Raw genomic sequence first — 27544 nt, 5'->3', positions numbered from 1 at the left:
AAAATCTTTCACATGTTCTCTTCCACATCATTTCCCCTTTTACTGTGGGATATAAATGGGCACAAGGCCTCAGAGAAGGAGGGAGCCACAGATAGAAGAAGCCTGACTTCCCAAATGATCTTGTGCGGCAGAGCTGCCTGCTGACTAGAACCAACACGGACTGTTACAAGAGAAAGAAATAAATGTGGGTCTGTTTGTTAAAGAATTTTAACCTATCCTAACTATTACAGCAAAGAAATGGGCAGTGAGTACACTCTTCCCCAGTGAAGTTGGCTGACATTTGAGGAGAAAATCTGCTCACATAAGTACTTGAAATAAGAGATGTGATGTAAATAATTTCTTTACTGTGCCAATAATATTAGTAATGACAATTTCTATAATTTCCAGTGGCTTGCTCAAATGTTGGGCTTTGGAGATATAACACACACACACACAGTATTCAGTATCTTCATGATGAAGATAAGCTATCAGGATTCCTAAAGAAGTCTCAACTGTGGCAGAAAAACGTCTCAGTCATGTCAATTATCTTCACTGATTGAAATATCAGAGATCAATGATGTATTATTATGTATGTATGTATTATTGAGCATATTTAAAGATTATGCCCATAGGCTGCAACCAAATCCCAACACCAGGCGCCCTCATTACCTTATTTTAAACTTTGTGGAAATTTTCAAGCATATAAAAAAGTAGAAAGAATATAATGAAACCAAATATATCCATCTCCAACATTAATATATGACCCATCTTAATTATCTGAACTTTTCCATATTATTTAAAAATAAGTCTCAGACATTACATTATTCAGCCATAAATATCACAGTGCACTGCTGTTCACTTTGGGATGCAATGCAGTGCCTTTTGCATTCTCCTCCCAACCCAGTTCCTATCTGTTGTCTCTTTTCTTCCTCTTTCCACCATCACAGCTTTCAAGATTATTTTAATAGAAGAAAAGGCAGTAGTAGTAAGAGATAAAAGGGCCCAGAAAGAATCCTAGAATCCACTCATTCTTTCACTCATCCAACAAATATTTTAGGCCTGTCATTTCCTAGAGTCTTGGGATGCATGGTTGTTACTTATTTGGGTGGTTGTTCAGATAGGTGGTGTAATGATGTCTTGGTCAGATGAACTAACAAGAAAGAAAAGAAAAAGAAAAGAAAGGGAGAGAGAGAGGGTGGGAGGGAAGGATGGAGGGAGGGAGAGGGAGGAAGGACTGGAGGATGGGAGGAAGGAAGGGCGGAAGGAAGGAAGAGGAAGGGCGGAAGGAAGGAAGAGGAAGGGCGAGAAGGAGGGAGGAAAAGAAAGTGTGTCATCTAGTGGTTACAGTGGGAAATATACATTGTTTTCTACTACACAGAACAAGACAAGGCTTACTCCTGTCTGGAGGAGTAATTTCCTTAAAGAGGAAATTGAGGCCCAGAGAAGTGAAGTGATTTGTCTAAGGTCCCATGGCTAGTTAATAGCAGAGATAGGCATATAACCCAAACACTGACTCTAATACCTATATAAAGATCTATGTAAATTGTGATTGTTTCAGACTCTTGTGGTTCAAATGATTTTAAATATCATTAAAACATATTTTTTGCATTTATTTTTGTCAAGTTATGGTATTTTGGTGGCAAAGGGGGAAAAGTGCATTGATTGAAAGAAGGAACTAGATGGACCTATAATAATATTAACACTGAATTATTTTTCCATTAAAAGTTCTGCCTCCATGGGGCACCTGGCTGGCTCAGTCAGTAGAGCATGAGACTCTTGATCTTGGGGTTGTAAGTTTGAGCTTCATGTTGGATGTAGAGATTATTTATTTATTTATTATAAATACTTTTAAAAAAGATTTTATTTATTTATTTGACAGAGAGAGAGAGCATAAGCAGGGAGAGCAGCAGGCAGAGGGAGAGGGAGAAGCAGGTTCCCCGCTGAGCTAGGAGCCCGATGCGGGATTCGATCCCAGTACCCTGGGATCATGAGCTGAGCTGAAGGCAGACACTTAACCGACTGAGCCACCCAGGTGCGGGATGTAGAGATTATTTAAAAATAAAATCTTAAAAAAAAAAAAATAGTTCTGCCTCCCTCACAAGATATAAAATTCCTCAAAAGCAGATTACTTATTCATCTTTTTTTTTTTAAGACTTATTTATTTGAGAGAGAGAGAGAGCATTTGGTGGGGGCAGAGGGAGAGAGAGACTCTCAAGCAGATTCCACACTGTGCATGGAGCCTGAAGCAGGACTCAATCTCACAACTCTGAGATCATGACCTGAGCCGAAATCAAGAGTTGGATGCTCAACCAACTGACCCACCCAGGCTTCATCTGTATACCCAGTGCCTGGCATGGTGTCTCTCCTGAATGAATGAATGAATAAGTGTATGAATGGAATCAGGAGTTTGAGAGTCTAGAACTAATCAGTTCTAAATACTAGTCAGAACTAGTCATTCTAGATTCTATTCAGTTTTCTACTGACTGCCACTGGCTAACTTTGTGACTTTCAGCAGATTATTTAATTCTTATGATTGATTCATTAAAAATGTCATCTTTTTTTATGCTAGAGTTGGCAGAAACCTTAAATTTCATCTATTCCAACTACATTATTCTATGGGGTCCATAGAATTACCAGATTATTTGGAACACAGACTTAGTACCAATATTTGAATAATACCCATGCTAGCTTTGTTATATTCCTAGAACAAAGACTGAATATTTAAGAGAAATTGCTTGCAATAGATTAGTCTATAAATAGGATTGTGTCACTTTGGGGCACCTGGGTGGCTCAGTCGGTTAAGTGTCGGCCTTCAGCTCAGGTCATGATCTCAGGGCCCTGGGATCAAGGCCCACATCAGGCATGGGACTCCCTGCTCAGCGGGGAGTCTGCTTCTCCCTCTCCCTCTCCCCCCTGCTCATGCTCTTGTTTGCTCTCTCTCTCAAATGAATAAATAAAAATCTTAAAAAAAAAAAAAAAGATTGTGTCACCTCATTGGCAATGCAGTCTTTCTGTTTACCTTTGGTTACTGCTTGGATCAGTTACTTATTCCTGTCTAGCCAGCTAAAACAGAAGATAGAGCTCACAGGAGCTGATACTTAACCCCTCAGTTCTGGGTAAATATAAGAAGTTTCCAGGGGAGAGAGAGCTAATTATTTGAAATGAACTCAGCAGCGCCAGATCAGAACATTCAAATGATCATCAGAATCGTGTGGCACCCGCTAGGTTACATTGCCTGTCTTGGACTGGGATTTTCCTACTCCTTTTCACTTGAGAGTGAAGGTCTTGAAAGTGAATCTGCTTTTACCTTATTAACACCCTGAGGCATATTTTGGGAATGGAAGGAGGTGGTGAGCATTTTGGGACTCCATTTCTGGTCCTGGCTCTGGCACTAATTGTGTGACTTTCAGTCAGTTGCTTCTCTGGGTCCAATTTTCCTTACTTGTAACATCAAGAGGTTAACTAAATTCACTTCTAACATTCTGTGAAGTTTTTGTTGTAAGGATAAACCCTCAGCTCAACTGGTCTCCTGTTTTTTCCTAGGTTAGCTTTCTTCCTTCCGTAATTTATTATCTCTATGTTTTTGAGGGCAGAGCCTGGGTTTTATTCATCTTTCCTCCAGTATCTAGCACAATAACCAAGCAGGCAGGTGACTTCAAGTAGGGCTGAAGTTGGTTCCTACACAAAACTCTATCTTTGGAGGAGCTCACACTTCAGAGGAAGGTACCAAGTATTATTAATCACTTGATTAAAAGCTGAGGATACAACGGGTAACAAGAAAACTGGTTCCAGCTTTCCTAACCACTTACCAGTTCCAACAGGAAAGAAGAGACTGCCTGTAATCGTTAACACTCGTTGAGCGCTTCATTGTGCCAGAGCTCTCCATGTGTTATCTCAAGAAATACACACACCAACCCTACGTTCTAGGTACTAGTGTCATCTCTGTCTCACAAAGAAACGGGCACAGAAAAGTTAAGTAACCTGCCAGGTTAACACCCTTACATGTGAGAAGCAGCGTTCGAAACTAGACAGTACCACCTCAGAGCCCGCGCTCCGGGGCACTCCACCGAGCAGAAAAATCGGAAAAATCTTGTGTTCAAGACAAAGAGGGAGCAGAGGGAAGTGACTGCAGAAGCCTGCAGAAGCTGGCAAACCAGTCTGAAAAACAAAAAATGAACTTCGAGCGGGACTACACAGCCGTTAAGGAAAGCAGGGGGGAAAGATACCCCATAAACAAGATCCGGAGCGCGCGTGGATCCCGGGGAAACCAAGGAAGACGTCGGAAGTGGCGTCACTAGCGGGGGTTGGACGCTAAGCGGGACCATCGGGCCTAGCGGAATTTCGGCCGGACGTGATGCACCGGAAGTTACGCCCTGGAGGCGGTCCCTGGTTGTGGAGGGCGTCGCGGTGGGTGGGGCGGAGCGTCTGTGGTCCTCCTGGAACCTTGCATCCCGGGCAGGTAACGTGCACGCCAAACTTGGACCCGGTCAAGGGTGGAAGTTGGTGTTGGTGGCCCCGGTAGTTCGGGCAGGGAGAGAGATGGATCTCGCATTAGGCTGGAGGAAAGTCTCCTTGGCGTCAGACTCCCTGGGGAGGGAGGGGTGCGAGGAACTTTGGGAACGGGGTCGTGAGGACCGAGGTCGTCGGGGAAATACAGCTTGAGACTTTCAGGAATCGGTCATGGCTGGGGGTCGTGGGCTCCTGAGCTTTGGCGCTCTGGGGTGAGAGGTGGAGCCTGGGCGTTGAAATGAGCCGACGTAGAGTTCATTTCTTACCTACTCCAACCCCCGCCTCTGTTCTGCTAATAGGGGACAGGTACTTCATCTCTTAATCCAAGACAGTGCCTTGCCACTATTAGGCATTCTTGAACGAATGAATTATGTATTATGAACGCACGAACCAGATTCTCGCTCAGCAAGGGGAACTTCTCCCGAACTTCAGGATCTCTATCTGAGTGTAGAAGTGACTTCAACGTAGTTTGCTAACCAGTGATTTATGAGGATGCTGGGGGAGTAGAGATTCAGAGCACTGTTGTTGTTTTGTGAGATTATTGAAACTTATAAACTTGTTTTAATATTTCGATGGTGGGGTAGAGGATAAAGCGATTAATTCAGCTTCTTTCAGATTCCTTTATTTTTCTCGGAAGAACTTCAGGTAATGATGGGGGAGGAATGATAAGCTACGGTTGTAGCACTGAACTTCTAGTGTTCTAAGTACTTTCTTTTCAGCAGTATAAACTTACTTTCCATTTTCTTCATGTTTTCTTTCTTACATTGGGGTACTTCTTACATTTGAGAGGTAAATAAGAAAGATTTCGTAACAAAGATGAAATTAATTTATAAAAATCCAGTCAGAGGTTTCACCTGGTGTGTTCACATAACATAAACTCCTTCCACAGACTTGTAGGAGGCCTCCAAAAGAATGAATCCCTGAAGATTAAATTGTCTTCTTCATAAAATATTTGTCTAGGTGTCTTAAATGTGATGAAGAGTGGCCATAGACCTAAAGAACAAGTGCTGTAACCGGATTGGTTTTGATTGTCAAGTGGAAAAAAGTGCAGAGGACAGACACATCAGGCTGTGTAATGGATCATTTTCTGGATGCAGTGATTTTGTGTATGGGCTTTGTGCTATCTAATGTGTAGTAGCTCCTAAGAGGTTCTAGAATCTTTTTTAGACTGGATATAATGGAGTAGAAAAACCTGAATTTATGCTTTTGTTTGTTTGTTTTTACAAAGAAGAAACTAGTAAGCATTTTTAGATTTAAAAATCCTAGGGGCACCGGGCTGGCTCATTCTGTGGAGCATTCGACTCCTGACCTTGGGGTTGTGGTTTGGAACCCCGCCTTGGGTGTAGCAATTACTTAAAAATAAAATCTTTAAAAAAGAAAAATCCAAGATGTTTTTAAAAATAGTCTGAAAAAACCCAGAAAGTAGACATGTAAGTACATTATTGTAGTCATTTAAATTTTAAAAGTTTGCCTGGCTTTAAAATTTGTTTTCCCAATTTCTGGAAAGTGTTGGTATCCAAATCATTCCCATCTTTACAAGCTCTTACTATGGTGCCACCTTTAGAATACATATAAATATGGTACAAAGCTGTGTTTCGAGATCTTCTAGATTTTGTTAATAGTAATGTCTTACTTAAAAATACAGTATAATTTTGCTACCTCATTCTGCTGTTCAATGTCATATCCACTAATTTTGCATATCTAAATGTCTATATTCATAATAATAACTTATTATTATTCATAATAATTTAGTATCTAAGTGGTAACTTAGGTATGTACATTGACATTCTTGAGGTTTTCAGTTTTGCAGAACACTGATATCTATGGACGCTAACATGGACTTCATTTAAAGAAATCCACGGACCATAAATGGACAAAAACATGAATCAGTTTATGTTGTGGCATTCAAATCCTAGCACTTTGGGAAAGGTAAGTTGTTGACTGTGTTTTATGTTAGGTGAGAAATAGAACAGCCTTGGATTGGTCTAGGAAATTTTAGGATTGTGATTGAAAAATATAGAATGAATCTTCAAATTTTGTTTTAATCTGGATCTTCCAAAGAGAGGTTTGTTGTGTATATATGAGGTAATTATTACTATTTCCTTGTAAAATAATCAGAAATTAAAGAGATTGGCAAGTTATATTACTCCTGGACGATTACTGCTTTGTTCTCTTTTTTTGGGAGATCTCATTTCAACACTTTAGAGCCTGGTAGAATATATCAGCCTGTGGATACACTGTAGGAATGGGGTTTCAGATAGTCATTTAAATCATCTCACATCCAAGTTTGGCTCTGTGATAATATATGTACCAAATCTTCTGGCCAGTTTTACTTTACATGTTAGGTTAAAGCAAGAAAAAAAGTTTAAAAAATGTCTTCTTTCTCCCTTTATCTTGCTTTATGCTATTTTCCTTTCTTTTTTTTTTAAAAATCACTTGCGGGATTCATTCTACAAGCCTTTTATCTTCCTGTCCCGGGGGTAAATTTTCTCTTTTTTTTCCCTATTTTACCTTAGGAGTTTGTTAACTTTCAAATCTTTAACTTCTAACTTTGTGGTAATATTTGGCACCTTTTAATCACTAAGCATTATACTTGTAGTTTTTCCTAGTTTCCTTTGTAGAGACACTGGCTTCTTGTTTAGAATTTACTCAATTCCAAAACCAGTTAGTACTTCTAGGAATTCATCTTTTAGATATATTTGCGCCTGCACACAAAAATTTGTATATAAAGATATCATTACCATATTATTTTAAATTAAGAAACAGACAAACTAGGAATAACCTAAACATCCCTCAACAGAGGTCTGATTTAATAAATGCCTTCATGTAATGTAGTACTTTATAACTCTTAGAAAGAATGAAGCTAATCCATAGGCAGAGGTATGGCAAAATCTGATACATTGTTAACAGAAAAACAATATAGAACTGTTTGTATAGTGTGTTTTCATTTGTGTTTTTAAAAGCATACATTTATATATATACATGCAAAATTTCTTCGGAATCTGTATGAGGAACTATAGACAGGTACTCCTGGTGAATGAGACTATAGGTCTATGGTAGGAAGATGATTCATATTTTTTCTGTGTACTCTTTCTGGCAGATTGGATTTTTAACCATGAACATGTTTTCATAATACTAGGAAACAAACAAATGACAAGGCTTTAGGTTAGTTTAAGAACTATGGAGCCTACAACTATTCCTTATGACTTTTGTCCTTATAATTATTTGCACTATTCAGAGGGAATGGGGTTGTATAAGTGACTGAAGTTTTTGCCAGAGCTACATGGAAGGTTTGGTGACATTATAATAGGTTTTTAACCTTGACATTACATTATTATTCTTATGAACAAACTAAGTGCTTAGTGCTGCTGAATTTAATACTCATATGCAATTGTAGCATGTTACTGGCCTCCCCATATAATATGGGTATTATCTTTGTTTGCAGGCTAGGTTTCTGATGTATTGGCATGATCCTTCTGAGCCTCTCAGTATTACTGAATGTGATGGACTTTGTTTTATTTGAATTGCTATTGAGGGACTCTACTCTTTTAATAAGTCTTATTTATTATTTCACTTTGTTCTTGATGTTTAGAGCTGGCTTAAAGCATTTCAAAGAATGGCTTATTTTCTCTGTTAGCAAAATCAGTAAAGCAGAAAGATCCTTTAGATATATATGGATAATCTCCTTTGAAGTGGCTGATTATTTGCCATGGGACTCCGCAAAAATTTCTTGTGACTTGTACTTCTCTAGCTGTCTTTGTCTTTCCACACTTTCATTGTGGAAATTTGGAATAATAATAATAGGTGAATACAAGAGTACAAGAAATTTAAAGATATAGTAATCTTCGTTCATTAGTAATGGGATTTTATTTGAAACTTGCTTGAGAATAAGCTTTGTAAGATACATACCTTTATGATACTGCTGATTGTGTATCTTGTTAAAGTCAAAATCAAGGCCATTTATCTGGGGACTGAGTCATGATTAATGGAATAGAACAGATTATGGTACGTCTGGTGGTACATAGAAAGGAGCACATGAACATAAAAGTTACATGTAGATAACATAGAATTAGGGAAGATACATGTATATGTGTGTGTGTCTATGCATGTAAATATGTATTTATAAAATGTGTATATATATATTATTTACACATAATATATATAAAATTTTCTGGAAAACCAAAAGTTCCGGATAAGAAGATATCCAGTTAGCACAGGAAGAAAAAAAGTCAGAATTTTAAGACCTTAGAGCTGGGCCTGTCATGGGCTAATTCATGATTATGAGAGCAGCTTAAAGAATTTTGGCTGTTTTAAGATCATTCACAGGTTCAAGTGATAGGAAGGTAGATAGAAGCCTGAGAGAAAATTAAAATCTAGCAAACATGTAAGATTATGGTTGAGGGTATCTTTTAAGATTTGTTTGGTGGTATTATTTTGGAGAGGAGAAGAGAAGGGAGAACTCAAAAATGTATTGCTGTTGGGCGCCTGGGTGGCTCAGTTGGTTAAGCGACTGCCTTCGGCTCAGGTCATGATCCTGGAGTCCCGGGATCGAGTCCCGTATCGGGCTCCCTGCTCGGCGGGGAGTCTGCTTCTCCCTCTGACCCTCCCCCCTCTCATGTGTTCTCTCTCTCATTCTCTCTCTCTCAAATAAATAAATAAAATCTTTAAAAAAAAAAAAAAGAAAAGAAAAAGAAAAAAAAATGTATTGCTGTTCAATTTGGATTTGAGCTAGGACCGTAAGTCTTTCATAGCTTTCCAATTGTGTATGACCATGGATGAACTAGATCCATTAACTTATAAAACATTCTACAAAAACTGATTTGATCATTAGATATACCTCAAAGAATAAGAGAACTGTTTTTTTTTTAACTTTTTAAAAAAAAGATTTATTTATTTGAGAGTGCAGGGGGAGGGGCAGAGTGAGAGGGAGAGAGAGAATCTCAAGCAGACTCTCCGCTGAGCAGGGAGCCTGACACAGGGCTCGATCCCCAGACCCGCGAGATCATAACCTGAGCTGAAATCTACAAGTTGGTTGCTTAACCAACTGAGTCACTCAGGTGTCCCCGAGAGTTTTTAACCAGTTTTGTGATTATGTAAAAGGATAACTGTGATGATCTAGACTGAGGGGACTGGGACCATTTTGTTCAGAAAATAGAAGAATTTGGAAGAGTTGGAAAAACTGTAGGAAGCACAGTTGCTGTTTGTTATTTGACGTCAAGTGAGAGAAGGTATAGAACTAGTCAGCAGGGGAGCAGGTTGTGTCCAGAGGCAGTGAACTTTGGGTCATTAGGGCTGTTTAAGCAGAGTTTGAACATCAGGAATGTTGTAGAGGGGATTTCTTATTGTACGGGAGATTGTACTAGATTATTGTAAAGGTTCTTTTCAAATCCTAAAATTTTTTAATACTGCAATGAAGTGTTTATTACAATATGAGTATACATTCTGTTATCCCTGTCTTTAAATACTGATCCCTACTTATCCACTCATCATTTATCCACCAACCTCAACTTCCATGTAACCAGGAAGTAAATTTAAAAATTACCTGAGCTCCCAAATTGTAAGACATAAAACCCATATGCTTTTTCTTAGGTCCTTACTCAGTTTATTGACTTTTTTAAAAGATGGCTCTTTTTTTTTTTTTTTAAGATTTTATTTATTTATTTGACAAAGAGAGACAGCGAGAGAGGGAACACAAGCAGGGGGGGTGGGAGAGGGAGAAGCAGGCTCCTCACTGAGCAGGGAGCCTGATGTAGGGCTCAATTCCAGGGCCCTGGGATCATGACCCCAGCAAAGGCAGACACTTAACCGACTGAGCCACCCAGGCACCCCTAAAGATAGTTCTAATAGGCTTAATTAACTGGTATCTAACTCCACAGTGTACTAGAAGCAGCAAATTGTGAGTAGGCCGAGGGCTAATGTAAGTTTAATATATATTAATGCTAATAATGGTGTTGGCATGCTTAAACAACCTTTTTTTATTATACAAGTGATCCATGTCCACTTGACAGAAATTAGAATATAGAAATATATTTTGGGGTGATGTGAATATATATATCATATAGGTAACTTTATTTCTCTTTTGGTGATAGATTTGTGATATCACCAAAGAGAAATAAGGTTACCTATAATCCCCTACCACTGTTAATATTTTAGTGGCATGCTTTATTTTTAAACTCCTTGACATTCCTGCAGGATGTTACTTCTGAGTAGTGACTGCTGAAACTGATTCTACATTACTCCTGTTTGGAAACTTAAATTAGTCACTATACTCTCTGATCAGAAGATCAGAAAGTGAAATATTATGACATGGCTCAATGCTGATTTGAAAACATTAGTCCTTGTCAATTTTGTTGCATTGAAACCAGTTTTATAGAGTAATGAGCATAGGTTGATACTCTAGAGCCAAAAGGCCTGAGTTTGAATCCTAACTCCACTATTTACTAGCCAGGTAAACCACCAGAATTTCTTAATTTCTATGTGCCTCAGTTTCTTCATTTGTAAATTGAGGATAATAATAATTATATCAAATTCATGGGATTCTTGTGAAGATTATGAATTAATCTGCATAAAATGCTTAGAGTAGTGCCCAGGACAAAGTATAGACTCAGTATGTATTAGTTGCTATTGTTATTATTTTTAATTTTTTTTAAGATTTATTTTTTTATTTTAGAGAGAAAGACAGTGCAAGTGGGGGAAGAGGCAGAGGGAGAGAATACCCAAGCAGACTCCCCGACGAGCGTGGAGCCCAATGTGAGGCTTGATCTCACGATCCATGAAATCACGACCTGATCACGACCTAAAACAAGAGTTGGTCACCCAATGGGACGCCTGGGTGGCTCAGTCGATTAAGTATCTGCCTTTGGCTCAGGTCATGATCTCAGGGCTCTGGGATTGAGTCCTGCATTGGGCTCCCTGCTCTGCAGGGAGCCTGCTTCTCCCTCTGCCTCTGCCTCTCTCTCTGTCTGTCTCTCATGAATAAATAAATAAAATCTTTAAAAAAAAAAAGAAGGGCGCCTGGGTGGCTCAGTCGTTTAAGCGACTGCCTTCGGCTCAGGTCATGATCCTGGAGTCCCGGGATCGAGTCCTGCATTGGGCTCCCTGCTCAGCAGGGAGTCTGCTTCTCCCTCTGACCCTCCTCCCTCTCGTGCTCTCTGTCTCTCATTCTCTCTCTCGCAAATAAATAAATAAAATCTTTTAAAAAAAATAAATAAATAAAAATTAAAAAAAAGAAGAGTTGGTTGCCCAACTGACTGAGCTATCTAGGAACCCCATTATTATTAATTTTTAAAAGCTTAAAGTGTTCTTGGAAAAAAGGCAGTTTTATAGGCATACATAAAATAAAAAGAAACAAGTCAGAATGAGCACAAAAGTAGGCATTGAGATTTAGTATATTTATTTCATAAAAACCTGCAAAGTGGTCTGAATTTTTCCATTGTAAAGAAAAAGAAAAGTCTTTTTACTTTTCTCCCTTGTTAAATATTTTCAGACCATAATATTCCTAGTTCAATTTATCTCTCTACCCCACAAAATCAACTTTATTTTATGCTGTCTCTTCCAACAAATATTTGGCCATGCTTTCAAAGATCAAAAGCCCTTTAAGATAATCGAATATCATGGATAGTGATCAGAGAGATTACAGAAATTATCATTAAATCAGTTTCTCTGACTATAGCCCAAGGTGGTTCTGTAAGAAGTTTGAATTCTGCAATTTAAAGCAAATATTAATCAAAGAGATAAGCCAGTAAACATATTAAGCTATTCTATACACTCTGTCTTTTAAAATCTTTGTTTCCTTTTCTTTTTCTTCTTTATTTCATTTTGGTTTTCTCTTTCTATTCTTTCAGCATGGTATCTGGTAGTCTGATTAATTATTGGCCAAAGAGTTAAAGCTTTTCAAAACCCTTAAAAAATTTTATTAGACTTGCTGGTAGAATTTTTTTGTGTGTTTTGTTTTGTTTTAAAGCATCAAGTACAAGTTTTTGAAGACCCTGGGGCCTACCATCATTATGCATTCAAGATTTGAGTTTGAATAACTTCTTCAAGACTTAGATCCTCTTCAAAAGCCTCAAGTCTCATCTGCATTAAAGCTCTCCATTGAACCCTCTCACAAAAGTAAAAGCTTACAGGGACTAAAATCCACTAATACATTCCATTTTATATCCTTTCCTCTGATTTCTCTTCAATTTCTTTGGCCTTTAGAGTCTTTCATATTGCTTATGTTTCTTTAGATTGGAGCCAAGGAAACAGTGCCTTCCAAAAGAATAGATGTCCCGTGGCCCTAAGTTTTCATCGGTAGAGAAGCATAAACTTGGTATAAGTTTACAATCAGGTCTTTTGTTGTATCCTACAAAAACTTGAATCAACAATAAGAAATGAGAATGAAGTAAAAATATTTGAGGTCAGATTATACCATCAGTGGTTTAGAGAAAAGAGCCCTCCACCTAAAATTTAATGGTTCTTATTATCTGCCTGGGAAAGTCACATAACCTCTCTGGACTTTAATTTCATCTGTAAAGTAAATCTGATATTATTTCCCCTGCCTACCTCACAGGGTTGTTGTGAGGGTCAAATGAAATAATATATATAAAAATGACTTTCATATAAAATGTGCAGTATAGACATAGAGTCCTGTTACAAGTCATTCCCTCAGCTCTTGGGCCTGGGAAGGTAGATGATTTAAGCACACTGAAAGCAAGCACCATGTCCAGGCTGGATACATGGGAACGAGGCTGTGTTAATTTTTGGTTTCTCTGAGTACACAGAGTACTTTTGTGGGCCAATTCTAAGAAGGAGGAGGACTATACATTTCCCTAAAATTTTAAGTTAGCATTTATAATGCTCTAGAGCAATGATATGCTGTAATTATATTCGTGGCTTGCAACCTTTGTTTACAAGTAGTGACCAGCTTTTTTTTTTTTTAAATGAAGGAGCATAGAGCAGAACATTTCACACTGCATCCCACCTGGTAAGAGTAAGTATGTTTTCGTTATATGTATGTGTGAATGTGTGTGTGTTTGTGTTTGTGTACTTGGTCATTAAATAAAATACATTTTTTTTCCCTGTGAGTTGCAGTCGCTGATCCAGGTGTGTTATTTTAGTACTAATGCTTTCCTACACATTTGGGTTCTTAGGAAACTTTCTTTTCACTTCGTACCACTACTGCTTGTGACAAAGGAATAGATAATTAGTATCAGTTTGATTTTTGGTCTAATTAATGAGATTTTGTAATTTCAGAGCACAGAGGTATTTTATTTAGTAATACCATCCACTTTGACACCTAGACTATTAAAACATGTAAGGTTGGTTCAACCTCATACTAGTAGAAAGATTCTATCAAATGTTTTTTCTTTTAATTTTTTTTTGCTTTTATTTCTCTGACCTAATGGGAAAAACAAACAAACACACAACTCCCACTTAGTTTAGCAATGTTTGAGGACTCCGTGGAGAATGGCTATAGAGAATATAGTTAGCATGACTAGGAGTTTGATGGTCTCTAGAAGAGAAAATGCCAGTTTTTCTTTCTCTGAGTAACTGGATTTATCTTTAATGATTTAAGATAAGTAAGTCACTGGTATTAACTTATTCAGCTGTTTTCCTAAAAAAAAGGTATCCACCTTTTTGGTGACAGCATTGGTTAGGAATAAGTGGTTTTTCTAGTGTCCACGAACAAGAGGGAATGGCTACTTCCAGGGGTTAATACGTTCCAATTCTTTGGTGAAGAACTAATTCTTCAGTGCTGTAGTGTACTGAAAATTTATATTCGGTGCCTTGAGATTACTTACATAAGCTTTGATAGAATGCTGTAGAAAATACTGATGTTCCCTGCTTACAAATTACATAAATCTATATAGTACTAGCAACATGAGTATTTACCAGAAGATTTAAGAGGTAGAATCCAACTGGTTCATTTTTCTGAACAGCCACAGCCAAGTTTCATACATTGGTGGAAACAGAACAAATTGCCTAAATTGTGCAAATTGAGACTCTTTTGTGTATGACAGTTGGCAGCAATGGCGTAAAGGCTTATTAGATATATGATCAGCTTTTTCTTGTCCCTCCCCCAAAAAGGAATCATATTGGAATCTTTCTTCTCTTGGTGAAGAAGATAGGATCTGTCTATCCAAAAAGATCAAGAAAAGTAGCTGGCAACCTCAGCTATTCAGGACCTTCTTTCTCAACTCTCATGACTCTAATCCATCATCACATTGTCTTTCCTACCTTCTAAGTACCTTTCAAGCTATCCATGTCTTTCTGTTCCCGCATCCACTACACTTATTTACACTCCTGTTATCTTTGCCCAGACTTCTACAATAGCTGTTGCTTGACCTCCTGTACTCACTTCTTCCTCCTCTAAGCTCATTGCTTTTAGAGTCATCTTTAAAATACAACTCTAATCTCCTTGAGCTCCTGCTTTAAACTGTTGGTATCTTATTGCCCTTAGACTTCAACCCCAACTCTTTAGGCATTCTTCTTTGCCTGCTTAGCTCCAGCTGCAGTGGTCTTCAATTCCCTGAAGATGCCTTTGAAGAAGCAGGCACTTTCTGCTTGATGTGTTCTTGTCCCTCTTATCCCTCTTCACTTAACTCGCTCCTACTTATTTTTCCAATCTCACTTTAAATATTTTTTTCTTCCAAGAAGCCTTCCCCTATATCCCAGACTAAATTAGACCTCCCTTCCTCAATTTTCTTTCCAAAATCACCAAGTTCTTCTCATACCTAGTGTAGTTGTAATTACTTGCTTAATCATTTGTTAATATTCTCACCCATAACACTAAAGCTTGGACTGATGTGTCTTATTTACCACTATATGCCCAGTGCTTAGGAAAATCCTAGTAAATAGTGTGGATTCAGTAAGTATTTGCAGACTAATGCTTCCCACAGCTACCACTCTTTTCATTTAGACATTTCAGGTACTGTACATTCTTCTAGGTTATGTAACTTCACTTCAGAACCTTCTAGTTGCTTCTCATCTCATTCCATTTATTTATTTATTTTAAAGATTTTATTTATTTATTTGAGAGAGAGCAGGAGAGAGCGAGCAGGGAGGAGGAGCAGAGGGGGAGGGAGAAGCAGGCTCCCCACTGAGCAGGAGCCTAACTCAGGGCTTGATCCCAGGACCCTGGGATCATGACTTGAGCTAAAGGCAGACATTTAACTGACTGAGCCACCCAGGCTCCCCATCATCTCATTCCATTCATAAGCCAAGTCCTTATGATGGTCCAGAGCCTTACCTGATCTGCCTTTGCTCTCCCGTCGTCTCTGGATCATCTGACAGTCCACCTCAGCCACTCTGGTCTCCTAGCTGATCCTCAGAAATGCAAAGCTCTCAACTGCCTTAGGAACTTTGTACTTGATATTCCCTGTGCCTGGGATGCTCTTGCCTTAGATATCTATGTGGTTTAAGTCCTCATCTTCAGATCCTTCCGGTCATGTTTTGTCACTTCAGTAGGCAGGCCCTCTCTGACCATCTTATTTAAAAATTGTAACCCATGGCATTCCTTTTCCCCTTCCCTGCTTTATTTTTCCCATGGTCCTTAACTCTGACTAACATACTATTCACCATTGTTTCCCCCAGCTTCCAGAACAGTGCCTAACACATGGTAGGCACTTAGAACATATTTATTAAATGAATGAATTCAACTTGTACTCACAGGTGCATGTTTGGGACAATGAGACCTATAACCTGAATTATTGGGATTTAAGGTTTTTAAATGATTTTAAAAGATGAGTTTATTTTATATCTTACGATGTTCTAACAAATATTTGAAGTGGCTTCTAAAACTGCATACAGTACAATCAGATGAAGACATGAAGAGAACAAAAGAAAGAGAATGTATAGTAACATTAAACTGAGTAAAATTAAGACATAGACTATCTTCCATAATGGTTAAAGGCAGGTTGTAAATTTGAATCATTAAAGAATTAACTTGCTCAGAAATGTCATTGGACCAGAATCATGAACTTTGTTCTATGACACAGGTCATCACAGACATTTGAGTCTTCCACAGAAATGCAGAAAACCTATTAGATTTAACTATAGGAAGTCATGAAATGACTCTTCTAGAAAGAACTTGCTATCTGCATGAGGAAATTCTCTATTGGTATAAAACATGAATAGTCTATCCATAATAAAGCCTCTGCTACATCTTGAGAGAGGACAGTCATGGCTACCAGCCACTGCTTATGTTATGTACAGGACGTTTCCAAGGTTGATTCAAACTTAGTAATGGAATATTTGTGAAAGTCCACTGTCAAAGATGCCAATCAGAGCATTCATTACTCTAGTTTCTCTGACTCTAATCACGAGATAATATGAGTTGCCAGTGGTTGTGGCCTCCTTTTTGAGGTAGAGAATTGGCAACTTAGAAATAGAGTTTTCAGGGCGCCTGGGTGGCTCAGTTGGTTAAGCGACTGCCTTCGGCTCAGGTCATGATCCTGGAGTCCCGGGATCGAGTCCCGCATCGGGCTCCCTGCTTGGCAGGGAGTCTGCTTCTCCCCCTGACCCTCCCCCCTCTCATGCTCTCTCTCTCTCTCAAATAAATAAAATCTTTAAAAAAAAAAAATAGAATTTTCATCCTGCAGTATATACATAGATCAAATCACTATGTCATACACTTTAACCAATGCAAGGTTATATTCAATTATATCTCAATAAAGCTGAAAGAAAAAGAGTTTTACACAATCAGTAACCGAATTGGGGTGAAGGATTGGGAGTAAAGCAGGTGAATTAGACTTCAAGAAATCTCACCAATACAGTAACCAAAATGAGAGCTATCTTTGTGTGTGTGTGTGTGTGTGTGAAGTTAAATGGGACATTATACAGTACATGCCTTTGTGCTCATGGGATGTATGCTTTCCTAATTCTATTTTGTCTTCTTCGTCATTTAAAACTGAGTCTGAGAATTGTGGAGCTCCCTGCAGGTCAGAGATAAAGCAGGGGAGGTGGGTGGGCATGGACTGCAGGTCTTGCAGTTTACTATAGGACTTTAAGAACTGGTATTTTGAAGCAAAAGATGAGACTGTTTAGCTAGATGGGATTCCACTGGCAAAGTGTGCTCTTCTTCGACTTTTCCTTCTTTTTTACCTTTCTCCTTTCTATCTCTGATATGGAGATAAACAGTACTTTTGAAGTAAAATCTGTCCTGCTCTATTTTTTAGGATTGAAAGAGGAGATCTAAACAACATCAGACTTTCAGAGAAATAATGAGAATGTGTATTTTTTTAAAAAAATCATTTATGTTCTACATATTTCAAAGAAAGAATATGAGGAGACATAATAATACCACAGAACCATTACAATGGATAATTCTTATAAAGGAAAAGTGATTTTTACCAAAAGCATTATGTAGAACATGTGGCTGACTAATGATCATATTGGGTTATAGTTAATCTATAAATCTACATTGTTCTAACAAAAATATATTAACTGAATGTACTTTACATATTTTATTTATTTGCTGGAACTTTAGATTCATTTTTAAAGAAATCAGGTACCTTTTCATTTTGACATTTGATGAGTACCAGAAAACCTGAGGACAGAACTATCAGTGTAAAAATAATGCAAAGGTCATATCTTCCAGCATGCAATGGTATAGAAGCAGAAAGATCTTGCTTTCAGTAAGTGTTGAAGTGGCAGAAAGAAAATATCCTCCAACTTCTTTGCTGACACAAATTTTGCTTACAGTGAGGACAAAGAATATGTCCACACTTTTGACTCAATATTTCTCAAATGATGTTAGAATGCCTGACACAGCTAAAAGAGACTCTTTAACCCAAAAGGGTTCAGAATTCACATAAGTTTGGAAAATGTTGTGTTTTTTGAATACTTATTTATTTTATAAAGATTTTATTTATTTATTTGACACAGAGAGAGAGACAGCGAGAGAGGGAACTCAAGCAGGGGGAGTGTGAGAGGGAGAAGCAGGCTTCCTGCCAAGCAGGGAGCCTGATGCGGGGCTCAGTGTGGGGCTCAATCCTAGGACCCTGGGATCATGACCCGAGCTGAAGGCAGACGCCTAATGACTGAGTGAGCCACCCAGGCGCCCTGTAAAATTTATAATGCAAATTAGTATTTTCCGAACTTAGGTGTGACCAGAACCTTTTTTTGCCCAGAAAATCTTAATAACCCTTGGAATTGTGTTTCAGGAAATGCTCTTCTGGATTTAAAAATAAATTTAAAACATATATACACATGTATAATACATTCTACAACAGTATTTGATATACTTTAAAATAAAGTAAATAAGTTCTGGTTATCAGTAAAATTTTTATCCAATATTCCTTGGTGAAGATAGATGTTAAAATTATTCCAAAATTGGTACATATGTACTAAATTGAATGTGTCGTCATTAAATAATTTGTACAGTATTGACATAGATAATCACTTAACTTTTCTGGAAATAAACATTATATATTTGGTCTCCAGTATATCACACCCTTTGGGCTTTCCTCCTTCTCTGACTATTCCTTTTAGTCTTCTCTGTTGGTTTCTCCTCATTTTCTTGACCTCTAAACACTGGAGTGCCTTAGAGCTCAATCCTAAGACCTTATCTTTTTTTCTACCTAGACTCATTTCTCTTGATCTTACTACTCTCAAGGCTTTAACACCATCTTTACTTGAAAATCTTTATCTCCAGCTTAGGCCTCTCCTCTGAACACCAGACTTGTACATTCAACTGCCAACTTAACATTTCCATTTGTATGCCCAATATTCATCTCAAACTCAACATGTTCAAAATTGAACTCCTAATCTTCCCATCAAACTTCTTTTTAGGTTTTCCATCTCAGTAACAGCAAAATATTTTGTTGAGGTTTTTTGCATCAGTATTCATCAGAGGTATTGGTGTGTGGTTTTCTTGTGGTATCTTTGTCTCATTTTAGTATTAGGGGAATGCTGGCTTCATGAGTCTGCAATTTTTTGGAAGAGTTTCAAGATTGGTGTTAATTCTTTAAATGTTTGGTAGAATTCTTCAAGGAAGCCATCTTGTCCTGGGTTTTTCTCTGTTGGGAAGTTTATGATTACTGATTTAATGTCCTTACTAATTACAGGGCTGTTCAGATTTTCTATTTCTTCAAGATTCAGTCTTGATAAGTTACATGTTTCTAGAAATTTATCCATTTCTTTCTTTCTTTTTTTTTTTTTTTGGTGCAAATTGGTGGTTTTATTAAAGCACAGGGACAGATGATCCAATTTGTTGGTGTATAATTGTTAATAGTACTCTTCTGATTTTATTTTTGTGGTGTCAGTTGTAGTGTCTCCTCTTTCATTTTGGATTTTTGTTATTTGAGTCTTCTCTTTTTTCTTTGTGTAGCTAAGACTTGTCAATTTTGTTGATCTTTTCAAAAAGTCAGCTCTTAGTTTCAGTGATTGTAAAAAATTTTTCTATTCTCTATTACTGCACTAATTTTTATTGTTTCCTTCCTTCTGCTAACTGGGTTTAGTTTGTTCTTATTCTAGTTCTTTGAGGTTAAAGTTATTGATTTGAGATCTTCCTTCCTTCCTTTCTTCTTCCTCCCTCCCTCCTTCTTCCTCCCTCCCTCCTTCATCGTCCCTTCTCTCCTTCTTTACTTTCTTCTTTCCTTCCTTCCTTCCTTCCTTCCTTCCTTCCTTCCTTCCTTCCTTCTGTAGGCTCTACACCCAGCATGGAGCCCAGTGCAGGGTTTGAACTTATAACCCTGAGATCAAGACCTGAGCTGAGATCAAGAGTCTGATGCCTAACTGAGCCACCCAGGCACCCAAGATCTTTCTTCTTTTTTAATGAGGGCATTTACTGCTATAAACTCCATTATTAGTACTGCTTTTGCTGCATCCCATAAATTTTGGTGTGTTATGTTTCTGTTTTCATTTGTCCCAAAATATTTTCTAATTTCTCATGTGATTTTTTTCTTTGACCCATGGTTACGAGTGTGTTGTTTAATTTCCACATATTTGTAAATTTTCCCATTTGTTTTCAGCTCTAGAATTTCTGTTTGGTTCTTTTCTATACTTTCTGTCTTTGTTGATATTCTTGTTTTGTTCATGAGCCATTTTCCTAATTTCCTTTAGTTGTCTGTGCTCTCTTATAGCACATTGAGCATCTTTAAGATGACTATTTTGCGTTTTTTTGTCAGGTAATTCATGCACTTCCTTTCCTTTAGGGTCAGTTTCTGGAGATTTATTTTGTTCCTTTGACTGGGCCATGTTTCCCTGTTTCTTCATATGCCTTCCTTATTTATTTTGCTGGAATTTGTGCATTTGGAAAAACAACCACCTCTCTCAGTTCTGTGGACTGGCTTCATACAGGGGAGGACCTTCAGTAGTTAGCTTTACTAAAGATTCTGAGGACTTCTCAAACCTAGTATGGACATGCACTTTCTCTGGGCTTGTGTATGTGCCTTCCCAATTAGAGTTCTCTAGTTGTTTTTATAGGAGTTGGTCATCTATTGCTCCCTCTGGTGTTCGTCACTGATATTGCAGGTTTTCTGGTGCTGCCCCTTGCCTCTGTGCTCTCCCCTGTACTCAGCCTACCGTAGGCATCCAAAGTATGCCTACTTTCCTTGCATGCCAAGTCAAATCAGTCTTTCAGGCAGTCCTCCAAATATCTGGAACATTGAACAAACATTCTGCTCTTATTCTGATGGAGAAGCTTTGAGTTGGGTGCTTACTCCTGATCACGCTTAAGTGTGTCAGCTTGGGGGAAGGACTCTAACAGGCGAAATGAAATCTTACCCATTCGATGTGGCTCTTCTTGGCTTTGAGCTTGCCTGAGATACTACAGCTTCTTAACTGGTTTTTGAAGGCCACATACAGGCTTCTTAGACCATATATTGTTTTTAAGTTAGTGTCTGTCTGGGGGAACTAGATCTGGCGTTTCCTATTCAGCCATCTTGCTGACCCTCTATGGGGAAACGAGGCCTGGGGCTTCCATGTTTTCTCTTCTTATTAGGATTCTAGTCATGTTGGATTAGGGCCCAGCCTATTCCAGTATGACCTCATCTTAACTTGATTACATCTGCAAAGAGCCTATTTCCAAATAAAGTCATATTCACCAGGAATTAGGACTTCAATGTATCTTTTGAGGGGAACACAGTTGCACCTACAACAGCCTCTGTCAGTGCTCATAAAAGATTTGAGGGCAAGATAGGAGATTAGAGAGAGCCGCCCTGTAGGACACATAGTTTAAAAACCCTACCCGGGGTACCTGGGTGGTGCAGTCAGTTGAGTGTCTGACTCTTGGTTTTGGCTCAGGTCGTGATCTCAGGGTTGTGAGATTGAGCCCTGCCTGGGGCTCGGCGCTCAGCATGGAGTCTGCTTACGACGCTCTCTCCCCCTCCCACTTTCTAAAATAAATAAATAAATCTTTAAAACAAACAAATAAATAAAAACCCTGTCCACTTTACCAGTCGTTATCTCATATGAAGCAAAAATCTTAAGCCACTGGGGGAGGGACAGGAAACTTCCTTTTTCAGGGTCCAGGCAAAGATTCATTGCTTCTGAGAGTAAGGTAGAAGCAAAATCTCTCTGTGCTGGGGAGGTGTAGGAAACTCTTCACCAGTAGCTGCTGCTACCTTGTGGTCAGTGTGGGACCTGGGGTGTTGGAGGGTTTTTTTCAGTACTTCCCTATAGATACAAGGCCGAGTTTCACGGCCACACAGAGTTGGGGAGGGGGTGTAGAAAGCCCCATACCCAAAGCATAGGATATAGGGCCTGCCTAAGATTGAGGCTGGACCAAGAGAACCAAGACACTTAACACCAAGTAACAAACAACAACAGTCTGCCTCTTTGGGAGGGGCAAGGATGCAGGGAAAGAACCCGTTCTGTGGCATAGACATGCAGTGGCTTCTGAGAGCTGAGTGTGGAGCAAGAACACTGAGTAAAACCAAGTATCCTAGGTTCCACACGAAGCACAAAGTAGCATTTGCTTGCTGCTGGAGGAAGATGTGCAGAAGAGAACTATAGCAACAATAAAACCAGCTCGACTACTGACTAGATTATTTCTCTTTGGAATTTCAATTTACCTGCTTGCAGGACCGAAAAATAGGCATGCACATTTCCAAGAGTTACTATTCTTTTACCCAGTTCGTATGATAATTCTATAGGCAACGTGTGGCATTCAAAAAATTTTAAATATGTGAAAAAAACAACCACCCATTTTTAAGTTACAAAGCAACGAACAGACCCAGACCGAGAGATGACTCATGTTGGAATTCTCAGACAGGAACTTTAATTATGATTAATATGTTAAAGAATCTAGTGGAAAAGGTGGGATATTCGCATGAACAGGTGAAGAATTTTAGCAGAGAAATGTAAACTATAAAAAAGGGGAAGGAGAAAATTCAGACACGCCTTTTTTTTTTTTTTAATGTAGTGGCCCTTCATACTTGCTGCAGTAATTCTATTAAAACGGTCATTGCATCACTATTTTAAAAGAAAAAGAAAAAAGGAAACAGCCTAAACATCTCTTAAGAGGAAAATGGGTGAATGAACTTTGTTGGACCATTCATTGGCATAAATTCACCAATGCATTGGAGAGCTTCCCTCAACATGGGTCAATCTCAAAAAAGAATGTTGAGTAAAATAAGTTTCAGGGGTGCCTGGGTGGCTCAGTTGGTTAAGCGTCTGACTCTTGATTTCCACTGAGGTCATGATCTCAGGGTCATGAGATCAAGCCCCACTGTGGCTCCGCACTGAGTGTGAAGCCTGCTTAGGATTCTCTCTCTCCCTCTGCCCTGCCCCCCACCACTCGTGTGGCCCATGCACACATGCACTCTCTCTGTAAAAAAAAAAAAAAAAGTTTCAAAAGCATCTTATACATTATCATAAAGATGAAAAATAGTTCTTCTGGAGGGGATGATAAACACTCAGATTCAGAATAGTGATTAAAGTATTATTGAAGAGAATGGGAACTTAGAAGGGTACAGAAGCTGTTTGAAAGTTTTATATTTTGGAAAATATCCAATAGAATCATGAAAAACATAAGATAGTGGTGGGAAAAGGGTGAATTATTGTCAAGTTACCTGTGGACTAGAATAGGAAAGCTCTTTGGACTCTTAGGAAGCTCCAGAGACTGGCTCCTTTCTCTACACAGACTGGATTCTAACCATGGAGGAATTACCTTTGAGTTTGTTAATCACTGTATAACAGGGAGTGCTGCTATGGTAATGCCCCTATCTGGGGCATGGGTCCCTGGGTTATGGGGGGTAGTATATATTGGCATAAAATAATGTTTCTCAGATGGTGCAGTAGAGTGCAGTAATTCCTGAGAGATCAAGACACAGTCCTTAATTTACTACAGTTTACTTCCCCCTCAGCATCCTCTGCATCTCTATCACTGAATTACTACCTGGCATTGTAATTATTAAATTTTTGCGTGTCTAACTAGATTGTTAGTTCTTCATGCACTCATTCTCAAGCACATAGTAGGTACTTAATAAGTGTTTGTGGAATGGATGCAAATGAGTGCCCCTTTCCAAGAGATGCAATAAAATTAGTAAAAAAATATGCCGTTATACCTCAATATATGAAATATGTGGCCAAATGGGATCTTTTTCATAACTGATGGCTACATTACGCATTAGAACAATGGTTCTCAAATTTCAACACCCATCAGAATCACCCCAGAGGAGTAATTTAACAAAAAGCAGGTGTGTGTGTGTGTGTGTGTGTGTACGTGTTTAAACAAACCACATATTGCTAGGCCTTACCCTAGAGTTTCTGATTCAGTAGGTCTGAGTGGGACCTGATAATCTGCATTTCTAACAAGTTCCCATGTAATGGTGATGCTGCTGGTCCAGAAACAATAAGTTGAGAGAATCACTATCTTATGAAAATCTTGGAAAAAAACATGGAGATACATAATGAAAATTAACAAAATCACATACACCTTTTCTGCATGTATCATTCCTCTGGGAATACTTCCTACCTAAGGAAATTTTTTTAAAAAAGAAAGGAAAAGAAAAGCAAATTATTTAATTAAAACATAAATTTTGTGACTGTGCCCTGTTGCAAATGGAATATTAACCACCTCTGCTTCCAGGTCTTAATCTGTAAAGTGGGGATGACAGCATATTTTTAAACTGGAAGTATCTCCCAGGGTTGTTGTGAGGATTAAATTGATTAGGTAAAGTGTTCAGAACAATGTCTGGCTTAATATATATATTAGCTATTAGTGTGTTGTTGCTTAAGAAATTTCAAAACTAACCATAGAAGAGAAAAGAGAGGTCTGAGTAGAAGACATCAATGTGGAATCATTAAGATGAAAGAGGTCAAGAAGAGAAAGCCCTGAACAACAACAACAAAAGGCACTGAATATATTTTCCCTTATTTGTGGAAATGAAATTGTATCCTAGAAGCCAAAATACTAATTGTTTTTGCATTTAAGAGTTTACTGTTTGAGGGGTGCCTGGGTGGCTCAGTCATTAAGTGTCTGCCTTGGCTCAGGTCATGATCCCAGAGTCCTGGGATCGAGCCCCGCATTGGGCTCCCTGCTCGGTGGGAAGCCTGCTTCTCCCCCTCCCACTCCCCCTGCTTGTGTTCCCTCTCTCGCTGTGTCTCTCTCTGTCAAATAAATAAATAAAATCTTAAAAAAAAAAAGAGTTTACTGTTTGATAAATAACATCACATAAAAATCTTTGCATTGAATGGCTTATATTTTTATTTTGCAAAATGAAAATAACTATATTAGGAGTTTTTTGGTTATAAATATATTTGAGCCAAAATATATTAAAAATCATAAAAGGTGTTCTTGAAATCCCCTCCCTCCCCCAAGATGCCATTGCTTTTACGAATATTCTTTTTTTTTAATTTTTAAAAAACATTTCTAAAATTTCTTTTAAAAACCTGTATTATTGAGATGATTCCAGGCACTATTATAAAATTGTATAGAGATAGTCTAGGGACAGTGTTCAAATGCAATACCTCCTCTGCTGAACTTGCCATGATATAGTCTTTCCCTATTCACTCTACCCTTCATCTCAACTTCTGAGACACTGATCAATTCTGGAGAAACTCCGGTTATGAAATGTTTCATTTTTATCTGTCCTGAACCAGCTTTTGAGAGCAGGATAGATGGCTGGGCTAAAATCCCAGGCAACATAATTGTACTTTCATCTTCTGAAAGTGAGGGAAAGAAGAGCCAAGGGTGAAACTAAGGTGTGTGGGGAAATTTTTTTGTTGGGCAAATCTTTTGTTTCTGTTCTAAATCATCCCCACTGTTGCTTACGACTCTATTGATTTTTGGTGGTTTCGAGTTAGTTTTGTAATCGCCACACACTGGAAAAGACAGGTTTCCCCATAAGCCTTTCACAATACATTTGAGAGAACTCCCTCTCAGTGAAATTTGGTATTTTAAAAATTCCAAAATGGAGGCACCTAGGTGGTTCAGTTGTTAAGCGTCTGCCTTTGGCTCAGGTCATGATCCCGGGGTCCTGGGATCGAGCCCCATATCGGGCTCCCTGCTCCACGGGAAGCCTGTTTCTCCCTCTCCCATTCCCCCTGCTTGTGTTCCCTTTCTCGCTGTCTCTCTCTCTGTCAAATAAATAAAATCTTTTAAAAAATGAAAATAAAAAATAAAAATTCCAAAATAAAGCAAAAATAAAAATGCTTTATATTATCTAGATTTTAAGGTAGTTATGCTATTTGTATAACTAATGTTTATGAGTTTATAGGAATTAATTCTTGGCTTAGATTCTCACTTCAACCTGATATATTCAGTATTTGACATATTTAAAAATTGACTTGTCTTTGAAAGCTTGAAGCTGTATCAAGGGCACATTTCTTGAATTGGGTAAATATGTGAAGGTTTTCTGTGTATAATTGACCCTATAAATATATAATGCCAAATATGTTTAAATGATTTTTTCTTAAATGGCCTAAGGGGAAAAAGAAGCCTTTCATTTTGTGTAAAGTTTATTGATTCATCTGTTATATAAAACACCCAGGTTCAAGGTGCAGAGACAGATACCACTTGGCATACCTTTCCAATGTATCATGTGAAAGTAGTTTCTGTTTGAAACTTCCAGATAGATACCAGGGAACTGACGGGGAATTCCAGCAAGGTCATTCACCCATTCAAACTTAAGAAAAAAAAAAAGGGAAAAAATTTGCCTTTGTGTAAACATTAACCTATCTGCTGCTAGGTGGTTTTTTCTTTCTTTAAAGGGAGAGCTCACACTGGACTTCTTTTATATTTCAAATCAAAAGTAATAAAATTAATTAATTTAGAGGTTAAGTTGATATCTTTGTGATCTATTATAGCTCTTCTGCATTGGCAAAATATCCAATGCTTACAAAAATGGCTTTCCACTGTCTAGCCCTTAAAATACAAGGAGTCAGAGGACAGGCAGGAATTCTTAAAATGTTTTCATTGTGCTTTCCTTGGTAGTCCTATCAGTTGAAGCAGACCCAGTTCTTGCTCTTGAAGCTTTATAAACTTGCCCTTAAATGACATTGACAAACAGACAGGCATTTGACTAAGCAAACATTGCTGGATATACATGATGAATTAAAGTATTGTCATTCTGTAAATGTCTTTTGTGTGTTCTAAATACACAATGAAACATTGACTGTTTAGAAAATTCCAAGAGGAGTTATTCATCCATAGGCTGGCAGTTAATTCGGTCCCAATTCTTTAAATCCATATTTTAGTTAATGTTAAAATTTGCATATGTGGTACCTCATAAAATGATAGCATATTAAATTTAATTTTCATTTTAATTATTGTTTAGCTTTTAAATCTTTTATTGTTGCACTCATGTGTGAGTTGCACTCATGTGTGAGACACGTTTGGTGTCTGACCTACAACATCCTGTATAATTTCCTGCTTTCTGTCCCAATTATTCCATGTCCTTCACACTGTTGCAGGGAAGGCAGATGCATTCACTACTTTTGGACAAAGCAGAACTTTTATAAAAGAGGCTTATTAAATATTGAGTAGATACAAAATGTCTGTAAAATATCTGTAAGGCTTGTGGAATAACTATATGGAAAACATTTGTTTCCCTGTAACCTAGTTTTTTAAAAAGCACTATTATCTTTACCTTTAATATCTCCTATATACTCCTCTCTTCTCCCAAACTTC

The 27544-nt window shown here is 38.1% G+C and overlaps 1 protein-coding gene across 8 annotated transcripts in view; it reads left to right on the top strand.

Moving 5' to 3' along the window:
• The first annotated feature begins 4349 nt into the window (after positions 1-4349).
• MAP3K13 (mitogen-activated protein kinase kinase kinase 13) overlaps positions 4350-27544 on the top strand; it is a 167206-nt gene continuing 144011 nt past the window's right edge. For 2 of the 8 annotated variants that reach the window (XM_064584078.1, XM_064584068.1), the window contains exons 1-4: positions 4350-4438; positions 6291-6417; positions 12452-12600; positions 13416-13459. The gene's annotated coding sequence lies outside the window, so the exon portion shown is untranslated. The other 6 variants (XM_064584112.1, XM_064584097.1, XM_064584064.1 and 3 more) reach the window with 6 other exon arrangements.

This window comes from Mirounga angustirostris, unplaced genomic scaffold, assembly GCF_029215605.1.
Source record: "Mirounga angustirostris isolate CCGP_5_RB_7025 unplaced genomic scaffold, mMirAng1.0.hap1 SCAF_1, whole genome shotgun sequence".
In the NCBI taxonomy this organism is placed as follows: Eukaryota; Metazoa; Chordata; class Mammalia; order Carnivora; family Phocidae; genus Mirounga; species Mirounga angustirostris.
Note: the sequence above shows the minus strand (reverse complement) of the source record. Positions and strands in the feature narration are given on the sequence as shown.